We start from the raw sequence: 17,064 nt of genomic DNA on the forward strand, positions 1-17,064 counted from the left end.
GCCTCCACTTTTTTACGACAGCCACTAAATGAATGGTTGCAAGGGAAGGATTAACAGTGCTACGTTGGTAGCACATAACTGTTCCTTCCCACCGTTGCGATGTTTTACAGTGATAATAAAAAGAATTTGGGAAGGACACCCCAAACAATGCTCTTCTTTTGAAGCTCTCCAGGTCCGGATCGAATCCTAATCAGTTCCAAGATGGAAGAAAGCCATAAATAAATCCTAAATAAATAAAATGATCCAATAAAGGACAAGGAAAAAGGTTTAGAGTTACAGCAAGACAGACACGCGGTAATCTTGCAGGGCAGCTCCTACAGGGAAATGAATGATATATCACATTTAAGTACCAAACACATAAATAATTAGAGAGGGGGCTGGCCGCTCCTTCTCCGGAGAACATACATAAATCAGATCAACTCAACAAGGGTGGAAATAAACACACACACACACACACAAACCGTAGCCTTTAAAAATAGCTACAAGAGTTCCGGTCTCTATTATTTCTGGGTTTTTTCCCTACCTATAGAGTCAGCAATAGAAGGAAACTGAACAAAGAAAGAAGCAACCTGCAATTCAGGAGAATTGACAATGATAGCAATTAACCAGTGGAACAGCTTGCCACCAGAAGTTGTGGGTGCTTCATCACTGGAAGTTTTTAAGAAGCCATTTGTCGCAAGTGGTATGTGTTCTCCTGCTGGAGCAGGGGGCTGGACTAGAAAACCTCCAAGGTCCCTTCCAGCTCGGTTATCCTGAACTTCTGCACTTAATTCCCTTATTTTTGCATCTTAGGTCACAATAATTTCCCTTGTGGTCATCCAAGCTGAAGGCTACTGTATTTAACTATAGAAAAGGTAGCCAAGAGTGTATTTTCTAGGAGGTTGGACTAGAAGACCTCCGAGGTCCCTTCCAGCTCGGTTATTATGCTAAGATTGATTTTGGAGCCTTCTGAGCCTTCTAACCAGGCAGAAATTTTAAAACTGAACAGAGAAGAAGATCTAAGTTTATGCACAACTGAAAAAATTAGATTTGACAGGCAATGATGCCAGCCATGGATAAATTCTAAGGGCATGCAAGCAATTTTACTTATACGTAATCCTCGACTTATGACCGTTCGTTTAAAGACAGTAACAAAACGGCCTTGGAAACAGTGACTTGTGACTGTCCTCAAAGTTATGACCGACCCCACCACCTGCAGTCACGTGATCAAGTTCAGGGGCTTAGCAACCAGCTCGCCTTTACGATATCTGTGGTGTTGTGCAGTGACATGATCTCCATTCTGTTTAGCAACTACCTGATTCATTTAGGACAGGGGTGTCTGGGGAATTCTGGGAGTTGAAGTCCACAAGTCTTAAAGTTCCCAAGTTTGGACACCCCTGATTTAGGATCACTTCATTCCCTTAAGGAGCAGTTGGTTTGTTTAACGACTGCCGTGATTTCTTAATGACCACAGTAAAAATGGTCATAAAACCGGGGTCGGTCACAGGATGACATGCTGAAGAATTGCATCGTTTCATGACGCAACTTCCAATCCCAAATGTGGTTGTTAAGTCAAGGACGACATGAAGGAAGAATGGCTACAAACAAGACAGTACATTTAAATATATACATTTGAAAAGACCTGTGGGTATCTTTGCATGCTTTAAATAAAGTACCGTCTCTTCCTTATCCCAAAAGTGAATGAGATTTGGAAGAAGTCACGTATTCCCATCTTTAGGATGAAGTAACAAAAACACTGTCTGAATAATAATGTTGTTTTCCTTACTTAACACAATCTGCGCAAAGCCAGACAGACATCAAAGGGGAGCCTATTTTATCATCTAGATTAGAATTTCTCAACCTTGGAAACTTTGAAGATGTCTGGACATCAACTCCCAGAGTTCCCTACTACAGCACGCTGGCTGGTGAATTCTGGGAGTTGAAGTCCCCACATCTTAAAGTTGCGGAGTTCGAGAAACATTAATCTAAATTGATCAATGTGCAGAATCTTTTTTTCCCCAGTTCTAATTTCAATCTATACGCCACTTTATTCAAATTTTGATTGCACTGACGAATGGCTGCCCAATCTCTTCTTAAAGACTTCCAGTGTTGGGGCATTCACAACTTCTGGAGGCAGGTAGTTCCACTGATTGATTGTTCTAACTGTCAGGAAGTTTCTCCTTATTTCTAAGTTGCTTCTCTCCTTGATTAGTTTCCACCCATTGCTTCTTGTCCTGCCCTCAGGTGCCTTGGAGAATAGTTTGACTCCCTCTTCTTTGTGGCAACCCCTGAGATCTTGGAAGACTGCTATCATGTCTCCCCTAGTCCTTCTTTTCATTAAACTAAACATACCCAGTTCCTGCAACCGTTCTTCATGTTTTAGTCTCCAGTCCCCTCATCCTCTTTCTTGCTCTTCTCTGCACTCTTTCTAGAGTCTCCACATCTTTTCTACATCGTGGTGACCAAAACTGAATGCAGTATTCCAAGTGTGGCCTTCCCAAGGCCTTATAAAGTGGTATTAACCCTTCACATGATCTTGATTCTCTCCCTCTGTTGATGTAGCCTAGGACTGTGTTAGAAACTGCAACACATGAAGGTTTTGGATGAGTCCCTTTGTTTCCACAAAGTCTTTTAATCCAATCATCTTTTTCTAAGCCCAAACACGCATCCTCTTTTGTTGCTAGACGTCCCGACAAACGAAATATTATTTTAAACAAGAGCCTTTTGGTGCCGCTTTGCGTCTCGGGGTTGGTAATGTAATGAGGGTGTCTCGGATGGGCCAGGTTTTGCAAATCCCAACCAGCTGCTGGGATTAGACTACTTTTGTGTTCTCTTTTGTTTGGCTAAAGAGGAGGGTGCTTTTCTCTCTCTCTCTCTCTCTCTAGGCTTGCTCTGACATGCCGGATTAAGGAAGGGAAAGGGAGGAGGGAGCTGTGATAGCAGAAAAAGTAAGATCTGCTGCTTTCGCTTTGGGATATTCTGGGACGGGGAGGCGGGACTGGTGGGAAGAGTGACGCCTCGTGCAACACCCCTGCCTCCAAAAGGAAAATGCACACCTATGAGGAACGGAACGAGAAGAGTATCTTTGTAGTTTGGGGGCGAACTGTAGTCCTTGGTGCTCTCTGAGCTTTGTGGATTTCTTGCAGACGTTTCATGACCCAACTAGGTAACGTCATCAGTGCTAGAAGGAAATGGGGTTTGTGAGGAGGAGGAGCAGGAGGAGGACGAGGACAAGGAGGACAACGACTGTGGGGTCCTTGATACTCTCTTTAGAAAAGGAAAATGAAAAAAGGGGGGTTGCCTCTGCGCCCCTCATTTTCGGCCCTTTTTTGGGGGGGCTTTTTCAGCCTTTTTTCTACCCATTTTTGAGGCTTTTGGGGCTGTTTTTGAGGCTTTTATTGGCCCATTTCCGAGACTTTTTTCTGCCCATTTCTGGGGGGGGGAAACGGGCTGTAAAAAGCCTCAAAAATGGGCCAAGAAACACTGAAAAAATGACCCCCAAAAAAGTTCAAAAATGGGCCAAAAAGTTTCAAAAACAGGCTGAAAAATGCCTCCAAAACAGGCCAAAGAAAGGGTGTACAGAGGCCAAAAAATGGCCGGCGGGTGGATGGGGCTTCGGCAATATCCCGTCTATAAGACGCACAGACATTTTCACCCCCTTTTGGGAGACCAAAAGATGTGTCTTATAGTCCGAAAAGTGCAGTATATTAAAAGAAGCCAAGGCGAAATGATATTAGAAAGTGGGGGACTGGGGGGATTCTTCTGCTTCCAAAGACCTTCCTGTCTTTACAATGAAATTAGCCAAACAAAATGCAAACCAGGATGAGAACATTGGATTAGAGGCAATCATACTAATTAAAAAGAAAAAGAAAAAACATGGCTGGGTGGCTCCTAAGCTCTTCTGCACGGCCTGCCCCGAAGCACTTCCCCCTCATTCCCACCTTTGAACGGCCAGGCACGGTCTTCGCTTCTTGATGGGGAAATAAATTAAATACTGGCCTTAGCTGTTTCCCACCATTTCTAGACGGGTGGTGGAGGGTGGGAAAGGGGAAGAAACAGAGCAGCAGAAAGCAAAGGGGGAAAGGAAAGGCCCAGGGAGTTGGTCACGCTGGAGACAGCCCAACGGAAGTTCCCCAAAAGAGAATTTCAGCCTGCGAAAGAGGAACGCGACATCTGGAGGATCTTCCTTGCAAGGTATGGTTCTTACTCGTTTTTATTTTATTGATGCATATCCTAACTTTAGTTTGATATATATAATTCAAGGCAGCAAACATAGCAAATACTTCTCCCTTCTCCTATTTTCCCCACGACAACCACCTTGTGAGGTGGGTTGGGGAGAGGGAGGGAGGGAGGAATGAAGAAAACGGGAGGGGGGAGGCAACGGGAGGAAAGGAAGGAAATGTGAGGAGGGTGAAAGGAAGGAAGGAAACCGGAGGGAGAAAGGAAGGAAGGAAACGGGAAGGAAGGAGGGAGGAAAGAGGAGGGAAGGAGGGAGAAAGGAAGGAAGGAAACGGGAGGGAGGAAATGGGAGGGAGGGAGGAAGGAAAGAGGAGGGGGGGAGAAAGAAAGGAAGGAAATGGGAGGGAGGAAGGAAACGGGAGGGATGGAGGGATGAAGGGAACGGGAGGGATGGAGGGACGAAGGGAACGGGAGGAAGGGAGGAAGGAAACGGGAGGGAGGGAGGAAGAAAACGGGAGGAGGGAGGGAGAGAAGGAGGAAAGGAGGTAGGGAGAAAGGAAGGAAGGAAGGAAATGAGAGGGAGGGAGGGAGGAAACAGAAGGGAGGGAGGAAATGGGAGGGAGGGAAGAAGGAAACGGGAGGAAATAGGAGGGAAGGAGGAAGGAAACGGGAGGGAGGGAGAAAATGGGAGGGAGGGAGGAAGGAAACGGGAGGGAAGGAAGGAAATGGGAAGGAGGGAGAAAGGAAGGAAATGAGAGGAAGGGAGGAAATGGGAGGGAGGGAGGAAACGGGAGGGAGGGAAGGAAGGAAATGGGAGGGAAGAAGGAATGACACCTCCTGTCGCCACCACTACCGGTTCACCTGATCTGGGCCGAACCTGGAGCAACCTCACCAAAATGTCTACGCCTTCCACCTATGGAACTGCTTCTGGACTCAAGACAGCACATATTCCCTTATGTATTTCAATCACCGACCCCCACGGAGCCAACAGATTGAACCGGATTTCTCCTGCATTGCCCGATCACATAGTTTGGTCGCGAAGCACAGGTATCCAGCTAGTAAAATATACATCATATACATATACATATACATATACATATACATATACATATACATATATATAGAAGGTCCCCTTCTGTCCTCCTTCCACCGCTAAGGAACGTCTGTCCTTTGGCTTCTAATCTGACCCCTGGGCCAGCAGACTGGACTAACTCCCTTCCTTGCCCTCAATATGAAGGCTTCGTGATGGCTTCCAAAAAATATCAAATTATATTCGCTGAAGTCTCTGTGTGGTTGTGGGTCTCCTCCTGACCCCAAACCTTGACCCCTTTCTTTTTATGGGCAAATGTATCCAGCCATCCTTTCGCCCAAGGCCCAGGTGCCCCATATCTCTTCTTCCCTTCGACCCAGGCATCAGAACCCATACTAAATCTAGACATCGGTGCTAATGGGTAACGTAACTCTTATTTATGAATCAGCCCCGTGTGGCAAAGGTCGGATATTTATCAAGGCCAGCCTGTCAGATTAAAATAGGCGACCGCAGTCAACGTTGGTTCCCCTTTCGCTTCTCTCCAGACGAGACATTTATAGCCTTTGATTGAAGGAGACGGAATCGTGTTCGGGAAAGGGTTGCGGTGAGGGCCTTCGGTGCGGCGTCAAAGGGACGGACTTTTACTCAACTCCAGTGACAAATTTATAGAAGGACGAAGCCTGGATCGATTTTGGGGGTAGCCTCACGACACGGGGGAAGGCAGCCAAAGCAACGCGGATCCTTAGTGGGCATAATAACTACCGAAGAAAAATAGCACGAAAAGGATTCCACTAGGAGTTATTAATTTTTTTTATTTAAAAAAATTAATTCTACATTCTTAGAAGCTTTCAACATTTTAATTTGTATATATGGTTTTATATTTTGATATTTTATTGTATACCAACCAGAGTCCCTCTTTCAGGCAGATGGGAGGTTCAGAAGTGTGCATATATCTCTCTCTACCCCTCTCTCACTCTAGCTACATAATCTAGTATATCCACCTATCATGTCTGCCTTCTATCTTATCTATCATCTATCTATCTATCTATCTATCTATCTATCTATCTATCTATCTATCTATCTATCTATCTCTACATTTATTTCTATCTATCTATCTCTATCTATAGCAGTGTTCCAATATCTCAGGGGTTGCCACAAAGAAGAGGGAGTCAAGCTATTCTCCAAAGCACCTGAAGGCAGAACAGGAAGCAATGGGTGGAAACTAATCAAGGAGAGAAGCAACTTAGAACTGAGGAGAAATTTCCTGACAGTCAGAACAATTAATCAGTGGAACAGAAGTTCCCTCCAGAAGTTGTGAATGCCCCAACACTGGAAGTCTTTAAGAAGATGTTGGATAGCCATTTGTCTGAAACGGTTTAGGGTTCCTGCCTAGGCAGCGGGTTGGACTAGAAGACCTCCAAGGTCCCTTCCAACTCTGCTATTGTATTGTATTGTATTGTATTATGTATCTATCTATCTATTTATCTATCTTTCTATCATCTCTATCTCTCTATCTACCTATCTATACATCCCTCTATCTATCTATCTTTCTAGCTATCATCTCTCTCTCTACCTGTCTATCTATCTTTATATCTATCTATCTATCTATATCTATCTATCTATCTATCTATCTCTATCCATCCCTCCATCCATCTACACATCTATATTGGTCTATCTATGCGTGTGTGTAGGTAAACACACACACACACACACTGTATCTAGAGAGAGAGAAAGAGAGAGTGGGAGAGGGAAAGATAACCCATTCTTGATTTGATCTCCTATGATGTTCACAGAATCTTAGAAACCTAGGAATCCTCGGGCTGAAAAGGACCACAAAGGTCTTTAACAGATGTCGGAAAGCCACAACACATTAGGGAAATGTTAACCCCGATAATCCACTTATGACAATTGAGGCCAGAGGTTCCGTGGCTCAACAAGGCAGAGGCAACGTGAGTCATGCCCAATTTTACAACCTTTTCCCTACGGTTAAGTAAACCACTGCGGACGTTCAGTGAATCCTGTGGCTGTTAAGCAAATCCAGCTCTCCCCATTGACTTGGCTCTCTGGGAAGGTCGTAACGGGTGACCACGGGATCCTCGGGGGTGCTGCAACCATTGTACATACGGGCCGGATGCCGGGGAATTATAATTTGGGTCATGTGACCTGGGGGCACTGCACTGGCTGTAAGGGCAAGGCCTGGATGTAAGTCATGTTTTTCAGTGCCGTTGTAACTTTGAACCATCACTAAATGAATAGCTGCAAGTCGAGGAATGGCTGTATCTACATACCTACATAAATACATATTTTAATACACTTTGCCAAGTGTCCACATTTTGATGATGTGATCCACCCACCCTAAGGATACCGCAATGGTGGTTAAGCGTGAAAAATGGTTATAAGCCATTTATAGTATACTAGCTGGATACCTGGGCTTCGCTACGAAACTATGTGAGCGGGCTTGATACTTAAAGCTTGAAACTTAATGTAGAATGTGTAACACCTTAGCAGCAGAGCGTGTTAATATAAGGCAGCTGGCAGTTGGAACAGGGTTCTTTTCAGGTGGGGAGGGCGAGTAGAATGTCTAAACTCCCAGCCCGCAGGCCAGATGAGTCACACGCTGGCCATGCCCATGTCCACGCCTGGTCTAGCGAAGGGGCAGCATCAGAGTGTGTTAATATAAGGCAACCGGCAGTTGGAACAGAGTTCTTTTCTGGTGGGGAGGGGCAGTAGAAAGTCTAACTCCTTAGCATCGGAGCGTGTTAATATAATACTGTATAAAAAGATACTAATGATCTGATAGTCATTTCAAAAAATCTTTTCTTAGCAAGCACCTAGAAGCCAAGAGGAACATAGGGGCCAAATTTCAAGTTTGTAGGCTTTATGGATCTGGAGATTTCGTGATGAGTGAGTGGTATTTACCTTTTATATATATAGATTCCTGCATATCCAAGGAATAGACAGACTCTCCCACCAAGAAATCAAATTTTTCTGCTGCAACAACAAACATTGCACAGAACTGGGGCAATGCAAGGTTTAATTCTCTTTGCCACTTTGCTCCACAGACGCTGGGGAATTATTAGATCGTTAGAGTAATTATTGTTTCTGAATTATCTGTCTCAACATAATCAAGTGTTTTCTGGCCCCAAATGAATGCCAATTGGCAATAAATACTTTATATGGAATGTACACGTGCCGCAGACGGGAGACAGAAAAACCCCCTACTTATTGCTAGAAAATCTGCATTAAAGATCGTGTGCTTGTTCGGTGTTCTTTTCATTGTTTGAAATTGTGCGATATGCTTCTTGAAGTATACAGTGCTCAGATTGCAGTGAGATCTCGTACAGAGTGAGGCATCTCGTGTTAGTTTTTGAGACCCCGGGCTGGTTGCAGCTGAGAGGGTCTGGGCCTGCTTTTTCCTCCTCTACTCTTTAATGTATAGTCGAGGAGACTTTGTGTAAAATCTCAAGCGACATTCCCAGCAACAGTAACTCTCTGTAGCAATAATGCAATTGTTCAAAGGTGCAGAGTACGTGTAAATAAACATTTGCAAACCATACATTGCTAGATAATTATTAGGATAACCTGCAGAGATATGAAATATATATGTGATTCATCCCATATAAAGCCAGGTGGCTTTTTATTGATAGATAGATAGATAGATAGATAGATAGATAGATAGATAGATAGATAGGTAGGTAGGTAGGTAGGTAGGTAGGTAGGTAGGTAGGTAGGTAGGTAGGTAGGTAAGGTTAGGTTAGGTTAGGTTAGGTAGGTGGGTAGGAAGGTAGATAGATAGATAGATAGATAGATAGATAGATAGATAGATAGATAGATAGATGATAGATAGATAGATAGATAGATAGATAGATAGATAGATAGATAGATAGATAATATAATAATATAGTCGTGTGGATATCGTGTGGATATCCACCCACCCACCCACCTACCTACCCACCTACCTACCTATCTATCCATCTCTTTACAGGTAGTCCTTGACTTGCAATCACAATTGAGCCCAAAATTTACATTGCTAAATGAGAAATTTGTTGTGAGTTTCACCCCATTTTATGACATTTCTTGCCATTAAGTTTTCACTGGCAGAGGGCCGCAGGAGGCCGTCACAGCCAAAAACGGACCCAGGGAGGGTCGCATGCGGCCCTCCTGAGATCCATTTTTGCTGGTAGAGGCACCGCGGGCCAGTCCTTCACTGTTTCCAGGGCGGCCCCGCAGGCCAGATCTAAGCACCTCGCAGGCAGGATTCACTCCATGGGCCTTGAGTTTGACACCTCCGCTCTATGTGATCTTCAACACAAAAAGCAACACATTATCTTCTAGGTTCCACAGAGTGGGGCACATCTGTGTATGCAGCAGATAAGGGCCACACAATAGCTCGGAAGCACATAAATAGAAACCAAGCTGAGCCCAAGGGAAGGATCAAATGCGTCATAAGTCACAAGCCCCTTCCAACCCACAAGAGACCTAAGTCCAGCCCACCTTGAATGCCTTACTTATCTCCCACTCATTTCCCTTGACCGGCTACTCGGTCAGATTAATGTCAAGCGCTGGAGAAATCAGGAGATTCAGGCAGTTCAAATGAGTCTAAAGGTTTATTGCAAGCTTAAGCTCTCTACAAGAATCTGGCCAACTAACAGACAAGGGAAATGAGCGGGAGATAAGAAAGGCATTCAAGATCTCTTATGGGCGCACAGGTACGTTTAACACCTCCTTCGGTCATCTCCTACAATCCATAATCTTTTTTTCTTCCAATATTGTAAATAACACAACTTATTTGTTTGTTACACTGGCTAGCAGGACACACCGTCGTCTTGCACACGGGTAGCGATTAGGGCAGCCTTCCAAATCACTGTTCCTGAATTTAGGCTTGAAACACAGACACAGGGCATCCTCCTGATAACTTGGAAAGCTCCTTTCTTTAAGCGGGTCCCCGAGACAGCCGGCTACAAACGCGCCTTTTTCTTCACCAAGCTTCCTACAAATCGCAGCCGCTGCCAAGATGCCTTTGCTTCTTTGCTCCGGCTTTTGGGGGGGGGGGGGGGGAGGAGGTTTCCTTCCTTACATTAATAAGTCTTCCCAGAATTAATCATTGCACATTAGAAGCAGCTGGAGTGTTTTGAGTGATAATGAAACCTGTAACAAGCCATCTTCAGACATCTTGGCCAAACAATGGGGGAATTAAAATTTCAATTTAAATGCAGAGGTTGGAAACACGCTTCAGTGGCAAAATTACTTCAATTAATGTGAGTGGAATACAAAGGAGAGACTGCAGAAATGCGAGGCGGCTCCAGGAATTATGCCATTAACGTGTTTGCATGGAGGCACACAATGACTGCAAAGGTCTAATTTCAACGGCACCTATCACAAAGCTACAGGCAACAATATTTATCAGTTCTCCCATTTCTCAAGAGACGGATCGCCCGCCTTCGTGGAATCATTTTGGGCCTTTTGATAAGCCAACAGCTGTTTGCCTTGAGGACAAAGAACAGGGAGATCCAAAAAAAAACAAAACCCCGCATTATGCCCTGACAGTTTAATAATGATTTTATACAGATGAGACAATGAAAAACAATAGAGTCACCCAGAAGCAGGAACCGAATTACGGCTTCATTCTGATATGAAGCCAGAGAGAGAGGCTTAAGAAGGTTGAACTTAAAGAGCTGCCTCCTAGATCATCGACCACAGGGAGGATCTAAAGGGAAAGGGGATTGCAGATGCCCCAAAAGGGACTCTTCTCTACGCACAGGATTCGCAAGAGCGCTTAAGCAAGGTTTCGATCAAAGGGAATCTTTGTAGCTCAGGGATGAGATGAAGGGTCCTTGGTGCTCTCTGAGCTTGGCTCTTTTCTTGCAGATGTTTCATGACCCAACTAGGGAGCATCATCAGTCTGGAAGGGAGCGGGGTTTGTTGAGGGAGGGGGGAAAGGACGAAGAAGATGACAACAACTGTGGGTCCTTGCTGCTCTGTGACCTCACCTTGGTAGTTTTCTGGAAAACATTCCATGACCCAACTAGGGAGCAGCAGCATCTAGGAGTGGGGTTTGTTTGAGGAGGTGGGATAGGAGGAGGAGGCGGAAGATGACGACTGTTGGGTCCTTGTTGCTCTCTGACATTCCCTGATCCAACTACAGAACATCATCAGTCTTGAAGGGGGTGGGGTTTGTTGAGGGGAGGAGGAGGAATATCAATAGTACTTAAGACATATAGACCACTTCACATTGCTTTGTAGCCCTCTCTAAGCCTCCTGCTCCCCAACAATCTGGCTCCTCATTTTACCCACCTTGGAAGGACGGAAGGCTGAGTCAACCTTGAGCCTGGTGAGATTTGAACTGCCAAATTGCAGGCAGCCGGCAGGCAGCAGAAACAGCCTGCAGTACTGCACCACTGCGCCACCGTGGCTCATGGAATATGGGACCCTTGTTGCTCTCTGTTATCTTGCAGACGTTTCATGACCCAACTTGAGAACATCATCAGTCTACAAGGGAGTGGGGTTTATTGGGAGTATTATTATTATGTGGTTAATCTTTGGTGAGATTCACAGCCTTTGGGGCTGGTTGGTAGCCTAACAGCTCGAGTCCTCACCAAGGACCTAGGAACGGTTAAGGTAACATAGGGTAAATTATTATTATTATTATTATTATTATTATTATTATTATTATTGTTGTTGTTGTTGTTGTTGTTGTTGTTGTTGTTGTTATCATCATCATTATTATCATCATTATTATCATTATTATTATTATCATTATTATTATCATTATTATTATTACTATTATTATTGTCGGTCCTGGGTACTCTCTGAGCTTGGCTGTTTTCTTGCAGGCATTTCATGACCCATCCAGGTAACATTATCAGTACTAGAAGGCAGTGGGGTTTGCAGAGTGGAAGAGAAGGAAAGGAGGAGGAGGAGGAGGAGGACTCTGGGGTCCTTGCAGCTCTCTGAGCTGGGTTATTTTCTTGCTGAGGTTTCTGGAGAAGAAAGGACAGGACTGGAAAAATTATGACTTTGGACTGTCTGGCGTGTTAAAATGAAGATGCCCCCCAAAGCAGATCAGGGCAGATCATCGACCATGGTATCCTATTGCGCTGGTTGGAGGGGATGGGAGTCGGAGGCATCCTACCACACACGTCCCTGCGACCTATCCGCTCACACAGAGAGGGGCTCCTCCTGGTGCCGTCTGCTAGTCAATGCCAGCGGGCGACACCTAGGAGTAGATCCTTCTCTGTGATGGGCCCAACCCTCTGGAATGACCTCCCCCCTGACATTCGAACTACCACCGACCTCCGTTCCTTCCGGCAAAAGTTAAAGACTCACCTATTTCAATCAGCTGGCCTGGCACTTTCTTAGTTCTACCTCCCGGGGATTTATTCATTTTAATTGGGTTTGGGGTTTTAAAAAGTTTTTAATACACTATATACTATATTTAATATTTATTATTCTATGTACAGTCTTGCAACCTCCTCCACCTACGTATTTAATTATTTAACTGTTTTGTATGTATTTTATAACGTATTTTAGTGACTGTACACCGCCCCGAGTCCCTTTCGGGAGAGGGGGCGGTCTATAAATATGAATAATAAATAAATAAATAAATAAATAAATAAATAAATAAATAATAAAGGGCATATAGACTTTTGTTCTATATGCCTTTCTATACGGTCTTTCTAAGAATCAAGGCAGGCCTGTTGGCAAAGGGGGGATTGGCTGAGAGTTGTTGACATAACAATGCCCCACATTTTAATCGGCCTTGGGGGTGGACTAATGATTTCATTCACCTTCCAGGATGCACGAGAGACAAGGAGCGGCAAAGGTGAGCAGCGCATAAATGACATTGCCACACCAAGGATGTGACTTCTGTCCGACGTCATGATCTGACCGATCCGTATCACAGGGCCGTACGCAATGCGTGTGTGTGGCCGTTTCAATGTCATCTTGGCTCGTGGCAGAGGTTGACGCAGGGTCAGCATTTCTACAAACCAGAGCATTTCCATCTTCAATGGATTTATGACACTGAAAGAAAAAAGGAAACCTCAAGGCTTCCGTGTTTTCCTTTCAGGAAGCACCAGAACCTGGTGTGTCTATGGAGATTCTCCATCATCCAATACAATAGCAGAGTTGGAAGGGACCTTGGAGGTCTTCTATTTATTTTATTTATTTTATTTTATTTATTACATTTATAAACCGCTCCCTCTCCCCGAAGGGACTCGGGGCGGTGTACAAAACACAGCTAAAAACCACATACAAAATACAATGTCGGATCCCCATAAAACAAAACAATATAAAACCGTACTAAAACAAAATTAAAAGCAATCTAAAAATCTATCCCCAGGGATTAAAATACCGGCCAGAAGTGTTGGAAATTAAAACTACGGTTAGGCCAGGCCGGCTAAATGGAACAGGTGGGTCTTTAATTTCTTGCGGAAGGAGCGGAGATCGGTAGTTGTTCTAATATCGGGGGGGAGGTCATTCCATAGGGTCGGGCCCATCACAGAGAAGGACCTACTCCTGGGCGCCGCCCGCTGGCATTGTCTAGTGGACGGCACCCGGAGGAGCCCCTCTCTGTGAGAGCGAATTGGTCGCAGGGATGTATGGGGTAGGATGCGCTCCCGCAGATAACTAGGTCCTGTGCCATGGAGCGCTTTGAAGTTGATAATCAGCACCTTGAAACGCACCCGAAAAACCACAGGTAGCCAGTGCAGCCCGCGCAGGAGAGGTGTTACATGGAAGTATCTAGCACATCCCATAATCGCCCGCGAGGCCGCATTCTGGACCAGCTACAGACTTCGGGTGCATCTCAAGGGAAGCCCCATGTAGAGAGCATTGCAATAGTCCAGACGGGACGTCACCGTCGCATGAGTGACTGTGCGAAGGGCGTCCCGATCCAATAGGGGACGCAATTGGCGCACCAGGCGAACCTGGTGGAACGCCCCCCTAGCCACGGCTGTCACATGGTCATCCATCGACAGCCGGGCATCCAGGAGGACACCCAAATTGCGTGCCCGCTCCACGGGGGCCAGCTGTTCGCCCCCAATGGCCAGTGATGGAACCCACTGGTTGAATCGGGGCGCCGGTAACCACAGCCACTCCGTCTTGGAGGGGTTGAGTTTGAGTCTGTTACTTCCCATCCAGACCCGTACGGCCTCCAGGCACCGAGACATCACTTCGACGGCCTCGTTGGGGTGGTTTGGGGTGGAGATGTACAGCTGAGTATCATCAGCGTACAGATGGTACTCGACCCCAAAACCACGAATGATCTCACCCAGTGGCTTCTAGTCCAACCCCCTGCTTAGGCAGGAAACCCTACACCGTTTCAGACAAATGGCTATCCAACATCTTCTTAAAGACTTCCAGTGTTGGAGAATTTCACAACTTCTGAAGGCAAATTGTTCCACTGGTTAATTGTTCTGTCAGGAAGTTTCTCCTCAGTTCTAAGTTGCTTCTCTCCTTGTTTAGTTTCCACTCTTTGCTTCTTCTCCTGCCCTCAGGTGCTTTGGAGAATAGTTTGACTCCCTCTTCTTTGGGGTAGCCCCTCAAATATTGGGAGACTGCTATCATATCTCCCCTAGTCCTTCTTTCTCTTAAGGTAAACATGCCCAGTTCCTGCAACCGTTCTTCCTATGTTTTAGCCTCCAGTCCCCTAATCCTCTTTGTTGCTCTTCTCTGCACTCTTTCTAGAGTCTCCACATCTTTTCTACATCGTGGCCACCAAAACTGGATGCCGTGTTCCCAGTGTGGTCTTACCAAGGCTTTATAAAGTGGTATTAATATCCAGGCCAGTGATGGCTAACCTTTTAATCATTGTGTGCCGAAAGCATCCGCCCGCACCCATAGCGCAATGTGGGTGTGACACCCCCCAGTCCTCTGCACATGCGTGCATAACTCCCTGTGCTCACCTCCACCCACCGTGCATGCGCGCGCTCCCCCCCGCACCCCATTTTGGGCCTAGTTTGCCTCCCTACAGCCTCCTACGACCAAAAACAGGCCGCCAGGGGAAGCCCCGCACCCCCACCCCGCACTTCCTCCCACCCGCTGCGCATGCACGCATGTCTCCTGCACATCGGGGGCACATCCGCCCCCCGATGTGCAGTCGAGACCTGAAAATCCGATGGCTTGCAGGTGGTGGGAGGCATGCATGCATGCGCGGTGGAGCTGAGCTGGGATGATGGCTCTGCGTGGCCCCTGTGATACCCCTGCCATAAGTTCACCATCCCGGATCCAGGCCACGGTTGTCCCAAAGGGGCTTTTGTTTCAAAAGGCAGCTGGACTTTCTTCCCTTTGAAAATGTTTCATTTCTTGGATAATAAGCAAAGCATTTTCAAAGGGGGGGGGGGAATCAAGAAAGCCCAGTAATCTTTGGGGGGGGGGGAAGCATTCTGTGGGCCAGAACATGGTACTTAATGTGGGTCAGAGAGGGGAAAGGAGAGCCTTCATCGAACCAATGAGATTGTTGGTCAAGTATTAATCTTAGGTGTTAAATCTCCGCTTATCTGGGTATTGATTGCTGGTGAGGAGGTCCCACTAACACTGTCAGGGCAAACCACTTGTATATAAACAGAGAGCCAACCCCACTCCCCTCTAGCACTGATGATATTACCTATTTTGATCATGAAATGTCTGCAGGAAAACCACCAGGCTCAGAGAGCACCGAGGAGCCCACAGTCGTCCTCCCCCCCCCCCCCCCATCTCCACTTATAAACCCCATTTCCTTTCAGCACTGTTACCTAGATGAATGGAATGGAATGGATTAAAGAATGGAACGGAACAGAACTGAACAGAACAGAACAGAACAGAATAGAATAAGGAATGGAATGGAATAGAATAGAATAGAATAGAATAGAATAAGGAAAGGAACAGAACAGAATAGAATAAGGAATGGAATGGAACGGAACGGAACAGAACAGAACAGAAGAGAATAAGGAATGGAATGGAATGGAATAGAATAGAATAAAGAATGGAATGGAATGGAATGGAACGGAATAGAATTCTTTATTGGCCAAGTGTGATCGGGGCCAAGTGTGATTGGACACACGAGGAATTTGTCTGATGCATATGCTCTCAGTGTATATAAAGAAAAATAAAACAGAATACTTTCATCAAGAATCAAGATGGGTACTGAGACATCTGCAAGAAAACAACCAAGCTCAGAGAGCACCATGGACCCTACAGTCCTCCTACTCCCTCTTCACAAACCCCACTCCCTTCTAGCACAGATGATGTTACCTAGTTGGGTCATGAAACATCTGCATGAAAACCATCAAGCTCAGAGAGCACCAAGTACTCTGCAGTCGTCACTGTCCTCTTCTTCGTTCTCTTCTTCTTCTTCTCTACAAACCCCACTCCCTTCTAGCACTGATGATGTTCCCTAGTTGGGTCATGAAATGTCTACCGGGAAACCACCAAGCTCAGAGAGCATCAAGGACCCCACAGACCTCCTTCTCCTCTTCCTCCTCCTCCTCAACTTCTTCTTCTTCTATGCAAACCCCTCTCCCTTCTAACACTGATGAGGTTACTAGTTGGGCCATGAAATGTCTACCAGGAAACCATCAGAGAGCACCAAGGATCTCTCATATAGAAAGACACACAGCCAATATTTAAAGGCCCGGAACTTCGAGACACAGGTAGAAAGCTACAAGAGAGCAGTACTAAGACGAGGCCGATGTCTCCGTCGTAAGGGCTGTTCCAAAATGAAACTTAAAAAAGAAATAACACACTGTACAGAGAAAGCTATTTTAAAAAAAGGACGCTGCCCGAGCTGTTAAAAACAAAACAGAAAAAAAGACGCTGAGAACCCAGACCAGACAGCTGAAGGGTTCCTGGGGGTGAGGAAATGAGGTGTTGGAGAGAAAAGGAACAGACACAAAATG

At 45.7% G+C, this 17,064-nt stretch overlaps 1 protein-coding gene across 1 annotated transcript in view; it reads right to left on the reverse strand.

Moving 5' to 3' along the window:
* The window catches only part of EXOC4 (exocyst complex component 4), a 295,460-nt gene that overhangs the window by 241,363 nt on the left and 37,033 nt on the right, over nt 1-17,064 (reverse strand). The gene's annotated exons all lie outside the window — the stretch shown is intronic.

Source organism: Natrix helvetica (genome assembly GCF_964273705.1).
Source record: "Natrix helvetica genome assembly, chromosome: 6".
Lineage (NCBI taxonomy): Eukaryota > Metazoa > Chordata > Lepidosauria > Squamata > Natricidae > Natrix > Natrix helvetica.